The following is an 18,459-nucleotide window of genomic DNA, read 5'->3' on the forward strand; positions in this document are numbered from 1 at the left end:
ATAGTTGATCAACTTAATCAAAATGGCATGAATATATCTTTTTTTAAAGTGTGTGTATCTATTCAGCAGATCTTTATATGGACCATTAGTCTGATCTTTATTTGGGCATTTGTTAAATCTTTCAATGAGTAACAGCAAACATTTTCAACATAAAAAAAAAACCATACTATTTGAAAAACAAGTAAAAAAGAAAGATGATCCCGTTGTTAGTATTCTTCTCTTTAGATTGGTCAACACGCATTTATCCAATACAGAGAAATGAGAATCTTCTTAGCTAGAACTTTAAGTTACTGCCTTTCATATTATTGCAATGATATCCAAACTGCCTTCTAAGCAAAATAGAAATAGCACCATTGTATATGCATATATACCTAATTGATCATTTCTTCTATCTTATCAACCTCGGGTTCCATGATATTGTGACCACTGTTATGGACTAAAGCCAACTTGTCTGCCTACCTCAATTTTAGTTGCAGCAAAACTCTGCTAGTATTAACCCATCACCTGAAGTTTGGCAATGCATCCCAGGCCAGTTATAGAAATGCCTTAATCCACAACCTGAAATTTAAAATATCAAGGGGCTGGGCTCCAGGGATTTGAGTCAAGAACAGAGCACTCTGAGCATCCAAACTGAGATTGGCTCTTTTCTCTGCCTGGAAATGTCCTTAGCAAGGGGTCCTGAATATTGTGTTGACTAACAGAAATTTAATATGAAGAGGAAAATTCCCTTGAATCCTACCACCTTAAAAACACCTTGTATAACAAAAGGATACAATGAGTAGATCCTCACTGGGTTCAAAGCCTGAATACCTAGCCTATTGTACTTCAATATAAAGACAGCTATTTCCTGGAATACTACCTTGTTTTTATAAATTCCACTGTTGTCCTCATGTAAAATGACTCTATGGATATGGTGTAGATAAAGAAAAACATGAGTAACCAACAAATTAAGGAATAAGAGTGTAAGTTAGATAAAGAAATACATGTTAACAAATGCTGACACACAGAAGAGCAAAGAAAAATATATGAGGACACACCGCAGGGCCAAGGCCTGAGGACAGGCAAAACTGAAAGGACATGTAACGATTGAAAGAAAAGCACAGGAAAGACAGAGTAGAGGAGATCTTTGAATAATATCATAGGTAGGAAAATGTATGTTCTATGAGCTGAGGAATAATCCCAATGTTATAATGAGCTATGAAATAGGAAGACAACATTTCTTTTACCCAAAAGCTTTATGACAGGTAAGGATTGGCTAAAATATGCAAAACAAATAGTTCTAACCTTCATAATAGGCACAAAAAGTGATACTTATTTAGGAACACAAAAGGGTAGTTAATAACTTTAGATTATACCATTTAAAATTTTTAACTGTGGAAAACATCTTAAATTCCACTTTGCTACCCACTTGCTTTATTTTTAAAAATTATGGAAGTGCCATATAAGTCATCTATAGAAGATGAATGGTATCACTTATCTAAATAATAATAAAAGAAACAGTTGATAGCACATTCATTCTAATGCCACTGACACTGAGTCAACTATTATAACATTCAAACCAAGGAGAAAACGATCAGCAGGGTTGGCATTGTCTCTTACCCTGAAGTTGGATTGGAGCCCCTTTTCTATGAAGAGCACATGTGTAGGTTAGGAAAACAGGATGTGAAATGATATAAAGAGGTGTGTGGCAACATTCAGAAAGAAGGCAAGAAAAAGCTTAATTCTCCTCTGAAAAGCAGTTCTGAAATGTGGATTCATTAATAAAAACCTGTCACCTACCAATCAGCAGAAGCATTTAGAAACTGATGGAAACAGTACAATACCTACCCTTTCAATCAGTATTCAACTACCCCACAACTGTTGGAGTTTAGCTGCCAGGAATTTTTGTCAAGATTGTATTTTCTTTTCCTTTGTTTGTTCTCTATTTACAATTGTGATAGAACTATGTGAAGCTTAGTTTTTACTGAAGTGAGAAACACCTTAGCTAGATAACTAGGCTCAATGTGGATAGGTGCCCTGTAGGAAGTCCATACAACTCCACCAATACTCCTTAATCTCTCCATATCTCAATCCTTTTGATAGTCTTCAGCTGAGACTACACCCATGTAGTCCTTTCACTTATATCTCAAATACATTTTCAAGTCTCAGCATTTCCTGAGAACAGGTAGTTAATAGTCAAACTTCCTCTTCTGAGAAATCCTGAAAAAAGGAGTGGAGTGCGAGTAGGAAATAAGATAATTTTGCTGCCAATCCAATCAGAACTATTACATCTTGCTAATAAAATATTTCAATAGCTGGTAGGAGTGGTCCAGAAGATTATGTTTGTTATATAAGTGTACATAAGCCTCACTGCAGATAATGTTAAATGCTGCTGATGCTGATGATGATGACAATGATGTTGAGGATGATGATAGTTACCTCTTTTAGTACCTGTGCCAAGCATTGTTCTAGGTGTTATGTTATGTATGTATTATCTCATTTAATCCTCACACTCTAAAAAAAAGTCCTTCTTAGGTAAAATTATTTTCATCTTCACTTTATACAGGATTCTGAGACACAGAAAGAAGCTAGTTAAAGCAATTTTAATATATTTAGCTTATTTAAGTTAAAACAAAATGTACAGCTGTTTGGCCAACTGTTTGATGCAGGACCAAGGGCTGTCACTGACTCTTGATTTGCTGTCTCATTGTTCTTCTTGCAATGTATCAGCTATTTAAAATCAGTGAGTGTTTAAAGGTTTTGAGGTTTTTTAAGTTAGGAAGTGCTTAAAGGGACTTAAAAGTGAATGCAGGATCCTTCCAGAGTTTTTACTTTAATCCTTTTCCCCACCCCAGGCAATATTTCCTGGATGTCTAGGTCACAGCTATTTAGACTATAATTTATTTAGCAATTTACCTTTATTTTTTAAATATATTTTTATTGATTTCAGAGAGGAAGGAAGAGGGAGAGAGAGAGATAGAAACATCAGTGATGAGAATCATTGATTGGCTGCCTCCTGGATGCCCCCTGGGCATCAAGCCCGCAGCCCAGGCATGTGCCCTGACCAGGAATCAAACTGTGACCTGCTGATTCATAGGTCCATGCTCAACCACTGAGCAATACTGGCCCGGCTAGTGATTCACCTTTAAAAAGTCTTTATACATCATTCAACTTAAATGTCATTAAATCAACAACCTTTTATACTTTTTACTCATATTTCATCCGTTTGCATAATTAAATTACAATTGCACATTTGATTGGACTAAAAAAATTGAAAACACACACAAATAACTGTAGGTAACCATACCAGCAGATAAGCAGATAAACAGAAATGCACCATTTTCAGAAGGTATTCTATTGCTCTGAAGCAGGGATTGGCTAAGAGGACTGCTTATTCATAGCTTCCCTAATTCTCAAAGAATACTATTTAATAGGTATATTATGTTTCTGGCAGAATTAATTTACAATTGAAAAATATAATCAGATTTGATAGAGGGGTTTATAATAATACCAAAATTCTACACTAAAAAGGTAACATTTTTCTTATCTTTCTCAATTAGAAATCCTCAGAGATTCCTTCACTGGTAAAAACTAAAGTCACAAATTTTTATCCCAAACTGAATTAAGATAAGGAAGCCCCTTCCCAAAGCATGAACATCCCCAACCAGACCACACAAAAACTTATAATTAATAAATGAAGAAACTTAGGCTTTAATAAAGAAACTTCCTAATAAAGGAAACCATCACCTTATGGAGAAAACTAAATTGAAAGGTCAGGTTCAGCCACGCACTACTTGTTTGCTGTGGGGTAAGTTACTTCTCCCAGAGCTACAGTACCCTATCTAAAAAAGAAGACAATAATACCTTTCCCATCTCACAGAACTATAATCAGAATTATATAAAATAAAACATATGAAAACTATCAACCATCATACACATATAAGTTATTATTATTGGAAAATCCTACTTTGTATTTTGGACACAGAACTTAAGAGTCAGAGGAGGCCATTCACAAGGGATGAGGCTGATAGCCAAAAGTGTAAATTCTTTTTCTACTTACAGTAGCATGGATGATAGAGCAGAAATAGAGAATTCTTGATTAAACAGGAAAAGAATATCACAGTCCAGGGAGTGGGATCAGTTGGAGATTCAAGGAAACCGAAGTCCCAGAATGAACTAATGCTGCAGTGTAAACTGTCATCAGAGATAAAATGTTAAAGGCTGAGCAGTTTTATACAATAAGTCCTAGCAGTGTGGTAAAGATATTAGAGAAGAGATTTAAAACATCAACCAAAAAAAAAAATTCAACTATATCAAATACAGATAACTATTTACCTTACACAATAAAATTTTTATGCCTTTTCAAACTACAAAAAAGTGATGAACTTGAGATAATTCTCTTATTTATGTTATTCCTTTCTACTGGTCAGAATAATTACCCATAGGTTAGGAAGTTAAGAAAACAATAGGATGGACGTCAGTGAAGTTCAAGCACTTTAATTGGATTCCTTTGGGTATAGTTTGTTTCCCTTTTTTTCTGGCCATTAATTCAGCAGGGGAAAATTATCTAACACAGCACCACGGCATGAAGGGACAGACCCTGAGAGCCTGTCTCTCTATGATGACTGTTCTTGTGCATCCAGGCCGCCTATTGAAACTAACAATGCCTGCTGCTGCTGCCGAAGAGGATCATCCAAACTCTGAAAATGAAACACATCATACAAAGGGATGAAAGAATTCTTATTCCACAGGGTTTAGCTTGCAGCTGGTCATGCATGCCAGAGGGTTGTGCCATGAGGATGAGAAAGAAGCTTCCAAAGAGAATGGCTGTGGCAGCCAACTGGACATTTTGAAATACTTAGGAAACTGTTCTTTTGAAACTAAGGCGAATAACTAGACTTCTTTATAGCAGAACTTGGAGAGTCGGGGTTTTTTCATCTCTGCAATTCACCAGGTGTAAATATTCTTGTGATTAAAAGAAACTTAAAAAATTTCTAATTGGTTATAGTCATTTGGGGTTCCCCGTTTATAGTAGGAGACCATATTATATAATTGATTTGTTTCCCTCTGGATTAGAGCTCAGTGCTACTTCAGAGCTTAAAAATGTATACAGGAATAGATGTTGTTTTCTGCAAAAGATTCAAGTGCACTGAATAATACGTTTGTTATACAAAACAGCACAGTAGTTAAGACCACAGATGTTGAGGGCAGATCAGCAGTGAAACTGAAGGGACACTCATCATATGGCATCAGGTCCAATGGGCTCTAATAGCGTGGAATAGTTGTATTGAGTGAGTTTGCCCACAAAAGGTGTTCCAAATAGAGTTAAAAGTTATCAGAACCTTCCCTGCAGCCACCATTGCTCCTGCCCCTCAACTGGTCCCAGCAAGATGTAATGCAGTTTTTCAGGTTCCCTGAACATCAGTGTCTAAAGGACAGTTAAAAGCAGCTCCTAAGACTTTGGAAAGATATGTCACAGGGAAACACCAGCCTTCTATCCTATAATGAATTTACTTGCACCTGCCAAAACTATAAACATTTGCTCTCCCTCCCTAGTCCTTCCCACCTCCTGTTCCAAAAAACTCATCTTTCTCTGTTTATTAAATTAAAAAACTCCTTTTGTTGCACATAATGGTACACACATTAGACTCAGAAATCCATTTTTACCTCTTACACCACTGATTCCAAATAACTCTGCCATAAGTAGAAGTGTAGCCTTTTGGAAGTTACTTAATCTAATTCTGCCTTAGGTTCCTTATTGATAAAATGTAAATAAATATCTGTCTTATGAGAATGTTGTGAAGAGTAAGAAGATAATATTTACCTCGTAGTTCAGTTACCAGTGCAAAGGGTGATTCAATAAATAGTAGTCACTGTATCTACAAGAGGAGTAACAAATAGTTCACATAAGAAACTGAACTGAGAAAGGGGGTATAATATAAAAAGTATTCTCCTACCTTGTCAGCACGCTATTGTTGATTCAAACATTGTGTCATTTTTCTCAGGTTAGATCACACTTTACAAGAAGCATTACTTCCTTGAGGATTATGCCGAAGGGAACAGAACTCATTGGAGAAATATTTCCGTTGCACATATTCAATCCATTAGTTCTAATTAATGTCTTTCAGACCACTGTAAACAAGTTCTTGGTACAAGTGTTTTAACTTTTCAAAGAGCCACTATTATATTCTATGCAGAAATGTTTGGCATTGAAGGGTATCCATAATTGTTCTAATGTTTCTTGTTCCCCCACTCTACCACCACTTCTACTCTTTCAGTAGCTCTTATAACTTCTTTCAAAAAGAGAAGACAATTTGGATGGAAATTGATACTACAAAACCAAAGTTAAAATATATTTGCGAAAAATTAATCTCACTCTGTCATTCTACAGGTACCATCTCATTCAACTGCACAAAATAAACTTTTGACCCTGAGTCCATTACCAACATATTCTAAAAACAGATGCAATCTTTCAGAAAAACCTAACAACAGGGAAAGAAAAAAAAAATATATATATAGTATTCAAATAAAGAGATTATAATAAAAAATGTATATAGAGACAGTGATATTTGTAGCACAATAGAAAATTATCCATATGCAGTAAAATAAAATACATAATTCATTTCATATAAAATAATTTAAATTCAAGTTTTAGTCTAATAAAAACACTAAAATGGACTTTAGATAAATTTCTACCATTAATTATTTCTTTATAACATGAAATTTTATTTTCAAATTATTATACTAAAATCCTTCAAAGACAAAAACTTCTTTTTCATTCTAAAGGAACTGATCAACTATTTGTGAAAATTGGACAGCATTTTTCTCATAATCCCTTTTAGTAGCACCCATCCAATTAGTCACCAGATCCTGTCAATGTTCTTTCTGTTCCCATTTGTACTGCACCAAATATGTAGTTTAATTATTTTGAACTACTGTCTTCTGCCATCCATCTTTATGCTTCTAGTTACCCGCTTCAAAAAGGGGGGTGGGAGGGCTCATGGAGTTTCCCTTAAAAACCCTGAGTGTTTTACTGATTGAAATCCAAGCTCTAGCTTATCATTCAATTCAGAAGATACCAACTGCCTGCTATGTTCCAGACTCTAAACAGAGTAGTGGGCTGGTAGTGGAAATAAAGATGAACCAGACATAGTCCTCCTTCCCAAAGACGCCAGTGTAGTGAGGAGGCAGATAAAAACTAACACTTGCAAAGTGTAACTGAATACATGGTGCTAACAGAATTAGATGGTAAATCCTAAACTCAATGAGAAAAGTAAAAGTAATATGATGGTAAAATTTTATGGACTCATTTTGCTTCCAAAAATGATAGAGTGACAGAAACAGGATTTAGCCTCCTGCCTTAAACAACTAAGAAGTAGACAAATAATGGTTTACAGACATTGGACAAGAGGCAGCACATGACAAGGTCAGCCCTACAACTGTTTTAACGTACTCTGAGAGGGAGAACCAAACAGAGCCTGCCTTGCCCAGGACCACACTGCTAACAAGGAGTAGAGTTGGGCTTCAGGAAGGAGTCTGACTACAAAGTCCCCAGAAGTTTCAATTTTTACTTTCCTACCATCTTTAAATATTTGCATAGACTATACATACCTCAGCCTAGCAAACAACTCACTCCTACTCTAATATTCTTCCTTGCCCTATAGAAATTATGTTTCAAGGTTTCAGTTTAAACATAACTTCATCCAACAAAGCTCCGCCAATTCTATTGCACGTAGGCACAGTAAAAATTAGTATTATCATCCTCTATAATACTGTATTTATTTATTTTTATTGTTTTATGGAATTACTTTTATTCTGCTTTATCTAATAATAATGCTAATATTAATTAAAATTTATTGAGTGCTCACTACATTGTTACTATAAATTCTGTACACATACCAAATCATTTAATCCTCTGGACAATCCTATGCAGTAGGCATTATTTTGTAGGTAAGAAAACTGAAACACAGAGACAAAATAACTTGCCTAAAGTTACACAACTAGTAAGCTTCAGAGCAGGGATTCAAACCAAATAATCTGGCTCCAAAATCAGTACACATTACCCAGTTTTTTGCTGTCTACTGGACTTCCTGAATAGAGACAGTTCATTTAACTGATCTTGCTATTTGTATATCTCATACAACCCAGAGCAATATTTTATATCTAATAGATACTCTATGTTGTTTTCCATATGAATGAGTGAACAAAGGAACACTCTGAAGCTGTGGAGGAGTACTTACACTAAGTGAAAAACCAGAATGTGGGTAAACTAAACTATGGACAAAAATGTATCTATAATTTTGAGAAATTATTTTTCATCCTTGCAGCTCCTCAGAAATTTCATCCACAGCAATCAAAGCTCTTACATGCTCCAATGATGGAGTCTTACTTCACCCTTAACTAGTTTCAATATTGGCAAATCACAGATATATACTTGTATGTTTATTTTTAACTACCATTATGAGGCATATTTCATACAGTTATTATAAACATAAAATAATGTTACTAGTAACAATACATATAAGTGAAAAATATGTGTGTGGGTGTGAGTGAAGAACTAACAAAGGTAACAATAAAATAATAGCAATAAAAACAACTACAATTTCCCAGCACTTACCATGAGGCCAAGCACCTGTATTATCATTGTTAATGGCATTACATAATGCCAGTGCATTATTTTGCTTAACCCTCACAACAACAATGAGGAATAAGATGAGCCCTGAAATTCTAGCATTCCCATTTTTAACAATAGATTTTTTTCAGATGAATTAAAAGAGCAATTTGCAATGTTAGTATCCATTTTATTAAATTAAAGGTCATAGGACTACCACTTTGGACTACATTTTTAATCAATTATTGTTTTTCAAAAACTTTATCAAAAAGTTACATAATGGGCTGGCAAGCGCTATTATTCTGCTTACATCAATACCATCATGAGTTCATATATGTTCAATATTTACTGCACAAGAGCTCATTTGCAAATCAGTGGATTGTTTACTAATAAAATGTAGTAAAGTTGCAAGATTCTTGAGGTTGAACATCATGGTTACAGGACTTTAAATTAGATGCTCACATTCACTTACATAGTTAACAAGTGCTAGAATCAATACATTCTGTAAATTGAATAATCACTGTAATTCAGTGGTCAGCAAACTGTGGCTCGCGAGCCACATGCGGCTCTTTGGCCCCTTGAGTGTGGCTCTTCCACAAAATACCGACTTCTGCGCATGGGCCACAAAGTTTCAATCGCACTGTACATGCGCGCCTGCACATGGTATTTTGTGGAAGAGCAGCATGTGGCTCATGAGCCGCAGTTTGCCGACCAGTGGTTTAGGTCAGTGGTCGGCAAACTCATTAGTCAACAGAGCCAAATATCAACAGTAAAACGATTGAAATTTCTTTTGAGAGCCAAATTTTTTAAACTTAAACTATATAGGTAGGTACATTGTTATTAACTTAATTAGGGTACTCCTAAGGCTTAAGAAGAGCCACACTCAAGGCACCAAAAAGCCGCATGTGGCTCGAGAGCCGCAGTTTGCCGACCACGGGTTAGGTGATCAAGAAGTTCCCTCTACTTGTTCCCCAGAATTAAAGAGTTATACAATAATTATAAGTAACGGAAATATATGTGCACAGCTACAAAATATCCTAATCTCAGAATTAATCTTCAGTCCAAGTGTCTTAAATCAAAGTTTTATCAGAAAGTTAAAGTTTTTTATTTCTTTAATTCACTCCATTCTTACAGTAAAAATCTTGATTTAATAAACCTCAAAATTCCAATAACATGTTAGTAGTACTTTAATAATAATGATGATAACATTATATTACATCACTTCATATCACATTATTTAATAAATATCAGTAGTCAAGTGCTTACTATGTGCTATGCAAAATATTAGGTGCTTTACTATATGATCTCATTTACTCTCCATCACTCTGGGAGTTTGGTTTTCTTATTTGCATTTTACATATGAGAAATAGTTCAGAATAACTTGTCCATGGTCTCACAGATACCAAGCACTGCTAGACTGGGTGCTCAAACTCACCTCATGTAACACCAACAATAAGAGAATTTAGCAAAGTGGGATTTTGCAAAATTAAACTACAAAAATCAACAGCTTTCCTATACAGAAACAAAAGGCCACTTAGAAAATATATGGAAGAGAAGAGTCTGTTTAGAATATTAAATATGTAAAAAGGTAAGCAAGCAGGTAAATACATAAATGAATAGAACACCAAGGAACAAATAGTAACAAATGTTTAAAACCTCAATAAGGAAAACTATACAACATTTCTAAAGAACACAAAACTTACTGAGCAAATGGGGGTGGGGAGAAGCAGGTTCTTAGGTAAGAAGATTCTACCTCATAAAGATATTAATTGTCCCTATGTTAATTCATATTTTATCATAATTCCAATAAAAATACCATCAGGTTTTTTTTACTTCAAGGTCTACAATGGCAGAGGTGGGATAGGTTAACACTTCAGATACTAAAACATATTCTAAAGCCTCTATAATTAAAATAATGTGATAACTGCATATGAATAGACAGACTAACTGCACAAAACAGAAAATATAAAAACATGTATGACTGTTTAGAAAAATGTATAATAGGAAACCATGTAAGTAATGGAGGAAAACATAAATGAATTCCTTTTACGAACTGCAAGTGGGAAATTTTTTTCCCAATTATGCCTCAATTACATAAGACCCAATGAAGTCAACCAAACAATATTAAAAGCCAATGCCTCTTTTGGTCAGATAATCGTCATCCTCATGGATTCTATGGAAAGCAAAATCCAACATACTTCTGGAAATCACAGAAACTATGCACTTAATTCAGTAGAACAAACTCTAACACCCTCACCTTCTTCGCCATCATTTTAAAACAGCAGCAGAAAGATTGTAGTAATTTGACTCAAACTTCCAAGAACCTAAACCACATCTGTAGGACTTAGTTAGAAATAAAGTACACTACCTCATATTCCAATTCTTCATTTGAAAGACTTCTTATTGCATTTCAGGACTATGCTTACTTTAAAAGGGATTACAATCTTTGAATATCTTAATCCACTATTTATATTAAAAAATGCATAAGGGATTTCTATGTGCTAAAGGGTAAGGGCCTTTAATAGATATTTAGATTCATCCTATAATTAAAAAATAATAATAATGCAAATGTATGCAAAAGCTCTGTAAACAATGTTTTCAAAAAATTTGTTGTGGAGAAGGACCTCTGGTGTCCAGTTGGATTCAAGCCAGTCTACAGTGGCTATTGATTGCATAGCACTTGAGTCCACCACGATAAGACAGTTATCTTTGCTTACTTTGAGGTATTGTACTTCACCATGAATGTTTTCAGCCTCTAAAATTTTTAAAGATTATGTTTAAGAAGAAAAATCTTGGTTGTTTTATGTTTTTCCCAATAAACATTTCAACAAGCATGATATATATACATTCTTTGCACACTGAATACACCATCACTGACTGGCAGGAATATATCTCAGACACAATAGTTACAGTGTCTGATTAGTGTCTCTGAACATATAGATAACATCTACATTTATAAAAATGAATAGTGTATCCACAAGTAGCTTCTGAACAAGCTTTCTAAGAAACAACATAAAAATGGTACATTGGCAAAAGATATGATCACAGCCTTGCTGTAAGCCAACATTGCTTTGCAAATGAAAACCTGCACTATTCCTTATGATCAGGGTTTCACCCATTTATTTGGTTAATCATTCAAATGGCTAAACAGACCTCTAATTTGAAAATAAAAACCAATTGATGCAATCACAAACAAGTTCTAAAATTGCGGTTTATAAAAATTGAAATCTTGTTCTAAGCCAAAACACACACACAGTTACCTTTTCCTAATCAGAGCATTCATTTCTCCTCATTATTATTAACATTAATTACTTCTGAGCGCCTATGCATGAGCAGTAACAGTCATGAGCGTGCGCATGTCTGGATCATATCTACATTTATATACCTTGCTGCACTTTGCTTATAAAATATATGAAAATATTTCTGCTAACACCAATTAGCTAATTTCACACACACACACACACACACACACACACACACACACACACAGAGTAAACTGCTGTCTCACTGCACAGCCTATCAGAAACCAGTAAACATATGGACAAACGGATGGGAAAGAAAGCAGAAATATCTCTTGAATGTGAGAACTAAAATGCCTTATACTTGAGCCTTAATTTTTGAGGTGAAAACAAGTTGGGAGAAGAAAGTAACAAAAAAATAAATTTAAAAAATCATTAAAAATTAGAAAACCAAACATTCTCTGTTCTACACAGATGGGTTCAAAGATAAAAAATGATAGACAAAGAAAAACTGGCAAGCAAAAAGCAGCAGGCACAGAAGAGGTAGAAAGAGACAGATAAACAAATATACAGAAATGAAAGGGTCCCTCTTTACATGTGTATATATGCATGTACACACAACACATATACACATCTGCTTCATATAATTATATTCAAATTATAATGTGAATAATATAAACTTTACTCTGGCCATAAGGTAAAAATAATAGCACACCACACCTCAAAATCAAACAGGTTGTCCTGCTCAATCCCAATGATTTATGGATTCTATTTATACAAACAACATTACATATAGGAATTACTCATCCTATGAAACTCAATGTAAATGTAAAAAACTAGGCAGTTACAGGCACAAAACTTCATATGTATAGTCCTTATCTCTTTTCTTCACTCAGCATCCAACTATTTTACCATTCATATATATAGTCCATCAAATTATGTCCTTCTCTCCATCCTCATCTTTCCTTTAATAAGAATATTCACAAATAATTAACTACTGGCCCTTATATCCGCATTTTCTTATTTGATCCCATCTTCTCCTCACAGGCTATGGTTTATACTAAAACTAAGACCTATGAAATACCATTGTATCTATATCTATACATTCTGAGTCTGAAATCTTTAATTTTTATCATTGACCACTGTTTCAACATTCTTACTATATTGTTTTCTTGAAGAAAATATTTCAAAATTTATATAGAAAACACCAGAGCATCAGCCAAAAAAAAAAAAAGAGTTCATGTTCAGTTCCATAATAACTTTTTCAGTGAGAAAAACACTTAACTTCATTGGGTCCCAATGCCCATATTTGTATAAGCAAGAATAAAAGAAAATGTAGAGAAGTACAAGACAGTTAACCATCCAGCACAATTAATGCTCAAGTTGATTTAAGCAATTATAGCTCATTCTATGTTCTACCTATTGTCCAGCAGCCTCATCAGCCTATAGTTTGGGGTCAATGACATATAGCTACACAAGTACGTACCCTTCAGGACTGCTATATAACAAAGGTCTAAGTGCTGTCTCTATAGGGTATAATGTCTTTTAGAGAATAAATACCAGCAGTAGGGAGTAGAATTTAGAGTTTTTATGAAATAGTATTTAAAATATATGTCACTGGTATCAATATAAAGTTTAAATGGTAGCCAATAATACTCTGAATTTTATTTTAATGTAATGTTATTCAACATGCTCAAAACCGAACAAAATATAATGGACATTCTCTGGGAAACCTAAAACATATTAATGTAAACATCATTAGAAAATAAAGTGTTAAAGGTTTTTTTAAAAAATAAACTAGAGGATAATAAAATAAGGCTGAATACACAATAAAATGGTATTTAAAAATAAGCAAAAGTTACTTTAAGTAATCGCCTCTTAAAAAACTGAAATTACCTTCTTATGAAGTTTACATAGACTTTATATAGGTCAGGAGCAATTGCTATAGTAGCATTTCTGACTTGTAAATATTCTGATTTAACAGATTTATCAAACAGAATCAAGTGTGCCCTTTACAAGAAAGCCTACAGAAATGAGAAAACAAAAATCTGAAAACCAAAAAAACAAAACAAAAAATAGTGACTTACAATACCACTTTGTTTTAAAAATACATTTTTAAATGGTAAACACTTAAATATTTGTTTGTAGGTCATTAATAGCTTAAGAGAAACTAGGTACCAAAAATTAAAGTATTAGCAACCACTGTCAAATGAAGGTCATTTTGATTTTATTTTTAAATCTCTAAAATTTAGAGTCTAAATGTACAGATGAGTGGAAAAAGATATTTCTCAAAAAATCAATTAACATTTTCAAGAATATGTGCATAAAGACAGATCTCTAGTGATCAGAGAAGTATGGAAAAGGAGAAGGCAGAAAAGAAATAATCTTAGGCAAACATCAAAATAACCACAATGCTATATTATTGTCTGCTGTGTTGCAGATAGCTTCCCAACAATCCACTGATAAATGACAATGACAGAACCAGCAAAAAGTACAAAAACAGGTTGAAACTTAGAACCCACCTTCCCTCTACTAAGTCCCACATCAGAAAATGTAATGCTTAGATGGTCAAATTTCATTATCAGTGGTATACTTGGCATTTGAACCAAGTCTAAAAATCAGTCTTTGTTTTCCACTAAAAGCTATTAAGCTGAGGTTTACTTAACTCTTTCCTGTTTGAAGGGATGTGGGGGCTTCTCAAGGACTGCTGAAATTGGAGGCTACATATGAAAAAGACAGTTCATCCTTTCCAAAAAAGATATTCATCCAGATTGCCCTCCAATCCTTGAAATCTGAGATGCCTAAGGAATCTTCTTTGTGAAAGCCTTACAAATATATCCAAAGATGGTGAGTCCCATATGGCTCTGATAAATGAAACCTATTATTGTGAATTTCAAGCTCTTCTTTAAAACAAAACACTATTGGGTGAATTTGGTGTTCATGAAATAAAGCACTAATTGCGTGGCCTAACAACACTCTGAATCCTCTCCCTAGCAGACATTTTAAGTTGTGCCAAATTGGTTTTGGGATGTGAACAAATATCCTGGAGCCAGACTCTCACATGCACAGCAGTACTCACTGGAAGTAAGTTGGACACTCTTGGAAACTGCATTAACTCTTTCAGGCCACCAGGGAACCTAACTTGCACTAAAAGAAAAGTCCTCTTTTAAGATGAAAACAAGTCATTCCGTTTACAGTTGAACCCAAGTAAAAGGTAAAATAGCAAAAACTGATTTTTGGCCAGCTCAGCACTAAAGTATCCATAGGTATTAGATAGGTCCTATACCCCAAAAGGATGCTTATTCAAATGCATCCAGAAATTCTTATTCCTCTTTTCCTATTGTGCATAATTTCCAAGACCTTAATAACAGTTGTGTGCATTCAGGAGAGGAGGATTCACTTTAAGCTTAATATGCCATATTTGCCTCAGGCAGAATGATAAGAAACTTTTGTTCCTTTGGTAACCACTGTCACCTTATTATAACAGGAAACTTCTTGAATTTTTGTTCACCACATGAGACATTTCCACACTAAATTCTTTTCTGTGGTCTTCCCATCCTGGTTCAGTAAGTTGCCTACAACCCTGGAATTGCCTATTTAAATAGCAATTAATCTAATCCCATCTTCCTAATATTAAAATTTAAGAATAAAAACAATTTTTAAAAGTATCTAAATGTAAAAAAAAAATTGTAACCACTAGCTTCTTCTTTCTTCCCCCTTCCCCCTCCCACTCCCCCCCCCCCCGCATCTTAATTTCTTCAAAACAAAGTAATTTCTTTAATCATCACCGGAGGATATGTTTTTATTGATTTTAGAAAGACAGGAAGGGAGAAAGAGAGAGAAACATAGATTGGTTGTCTCCCATATGAGCCCCAAATGGAGATTGAACAGGCAACCTAGGTATGTGTCTTGCCTGGGAATCAAACCCGAAACCTTTTGGTGTACAGACAGTGCTACAATCAACTGAGCCACATGGCCAGGGCCAAGTTGTTACTATTTAGGAGAATTTTAATGAAGCATTCTATTTGCAGTATGCTGTACGTAGTATTGCCTCTCTTAGCTCACTGATAAAAACCCTGGATTACATTTGTCCTCAAGATTACCCAAAGTCCACTAACTATATTTTTACGCTTTTAGGTCACTGCCATTCTACAGCTCTCCTCCTTCATCTTAAAGATTTAGTAAAAATATAGATTTTTTAAAATTACTTTTTTGGGGTAGGAAATAACTAAATGCCCATGAAGAGGATTTGTGTGGTGGTGTTTCTTTCTTTTTTAACCATTTGTAGTTTAAGCCTTCTGCAATATATTTCTTAGAGAATCATATTTAATTTTCTGCCAATTGGTGTGAATTGGTATTACCAGAAGCCTATATTCCATTTCTATCAAAGCCTTATATTCTAACAATTAGCCTGTGTATGCTGCTACATAAAAAACAACCACCTCCTCTAAAAGGAAACGAACTGCTATTTGCAAGTAGATAGGACACATTTGGTGAATCAAATATGTAGCTGCTTCTGACCTCAATTAATTCAAACTGCAATTCTTAGAATAGAAATCAAGGCTGCAGATGTGTCAACATGAGGATATATACCTGGATTTCATTTGGGTTTTGAAGCTCTGAAAAACTCTTAAATACTTCCTAATAAAAATGTAGAGGGTACATTAGTACACCGTGGCCTGTTCATACCATGTCTGATATAATGGCATCACTTCTAAGTTAGTTGCTCGTAACCAAATAAACTCATATTGTAGTTGAGCTTGACTGATATCTGGGACCACACTAATGGCATTAAGAGGTGAATGGCAATACCCACCAGGCACCTCAACATCAAAATGTTTTGCCAATTTTTTTAAAGCAAATATTTATTATTTCGGTGAGAAATTGACTCAATATATATTCACAACTCTGACAGAGTGATACTAGGGCTAACAATCTTCCCACAAAGTCCAAACAGAGGAGATATTTGTGGGCAGTTATAGACCATTTAAGGAAGACTAAAGTTCTGATTCACATTTCTATCATAGTCCCTTTTCCACCTTAATGCCATATAATGACAGCCACTTAGGAGAAAAAGTATCAAAACAGCATAGGTTAATTTCAGAATCCTATGATCAATTGTAATTAGAACTTTTAAAAATGGCCTATCCTTTATGAGATGCCCATCACATTTTTCATGTTTAGAGCTCTGCTATGAGCTCAGACCCAATTTATTCAAAGCCATCTTTATTTTCTGCTTCCATGTTCATTACTTACACAATCCCAATAAAACAGAGGTAGAAGACTTAACATGATGCATACTGTCCTCACAACTCAGCTAATTCTAAACAGCCTTGCTAGTAAAATATATTTATTCAACCAGCTTCTAAACCTGAATTTATAAGCAGAATAGTTTTTTAGATATTGAAAGAAAGTAGCAAAAAAAAAAAAGAAAGAAAGAAAAGGAAAGGAAAGGGAGTAGGTCAGGGATATTAGAAAGGCATCTTAATCAAAAAAGAAACTGACTGGACTGTCCAAATGTCTTATTGAAATAATGAGTAACCTAGTTCCTAGGACCAATCCCAACACTGTAATCTATGGTGAAACTTTAGGCAAGTAATTCAACCTCTATTGACTTTTATTTCTTAATCTGTAAAACAGGGGTAAGTTTCAGAGACCAACTGCTTTATGCATCCCTACACTGCCTAGGATCTTTTAAAATATATTTCCTGAGCCAAAACCTCACAAACATGCCATCAGTTATTTTCCCTCCTTTTTCCTGTCTCCTTTGCCTCTGCAGAGAAATAAAATTAGCGGTCAAAGTTAAACAAGCCCAGTGGGCAAGACAGACTTTGGTTTAAGGAAAGGGATGGAGTAAGTTGTGTTAAAGTGCTTATTTGGCCCCAAAAGGTTCATTGTTGGGATACTACCTCCCACAACTAGCCCCACTGGAATTTTTCTCAGGAAAATGGAGAACTGTTTTAAGATAGACATGCCCTTTAAGTTGGTCTCAAATCAAAATAAATTTAGGATATTCAAAAACACCCTACAGGATTTTCCCTGTGGAACCTAAATAAATCACTGACCAAATTTTCCAATTTATGCTCTGCTGCTAAATGAAACTTTATTTTTAAAATCATGTTTTAATTTCTATATCTGAAAAAGGAATTAAGGTACAGTTCTTCACTTTATATTTTTACCTTTCTCACTTCATGGTAGCATCCATTCACTTGATAAAATTTAAAAGAATGCCATTTGGGAAAAGACCACCCTTTGAGAAGAAAGTTGAAACAGAACCCAAATTTCCAATAAACTTGAAAGTCTGCTAATGACAACACTAAATCCTCTGGTTAGTGACTTTGAGGGTCTTTTTAAAAATGTATCTTTTAACGTAAGTATAGAGGCATAATATATGTATATCATAATTTATAAAACCACTAGAGGACCAGTGCATGAATTCATGCATGGGTGGGGTCCGCCTGGCCTGGCCCCAATCGGCGGATCAGGACCGGGCCTGTCGGGAGGAAGAGACAGTGGGAGATTGGCCAGCCGGCCCGCCCTGATCGGGCCGTTCAGGGCCAGGCTGGCTGGGATGAGGGGCCACGGGCGATTGGCTGGCAGGCCTCGCCCAACTGGAGTAGGGGGGCGATC

The 18,459-nt window shown here is 34.8% G+C and overlaps 1 long non-coding RNA gene across 1 annotated transcript in view; it reads right to left on the bottom strand.

Annotated features, from left to right (window-relative positions):
- Positions 1-5,848, bottom strand: part of LOC111827580 — a 275,198-nt gene extending 269,350 nt beyond the window's left edge. The window contains exon 1 of the long non-coding RNA XR_002831203.1: positions 5,804-5,848. This is a non-coding gene — a long non-coding RNA (uncharacterized LOC111827580). The remainder of the gene's footprint in view (positions 1-5,803) is intronic.
- Between the last annotated feature and the right edge of the window lie 12,611 nt (positions 5,849-18,459).

This window comes from Myotis lucifugus, unplaced genomic scaffold (genome assembly GCF_000147115.1).
Source record: "Myotis lucifugus unplaced genomic scaffold, Myoluc2.0 scaffold_188, whole genome shotgun sequence".
Lineage (NCBI taxonomy): Eukaryota > Metazoa > Chordata > Mammalia > Chiroptera > Vespertilionidae > Myotis > Myotis lucifugus.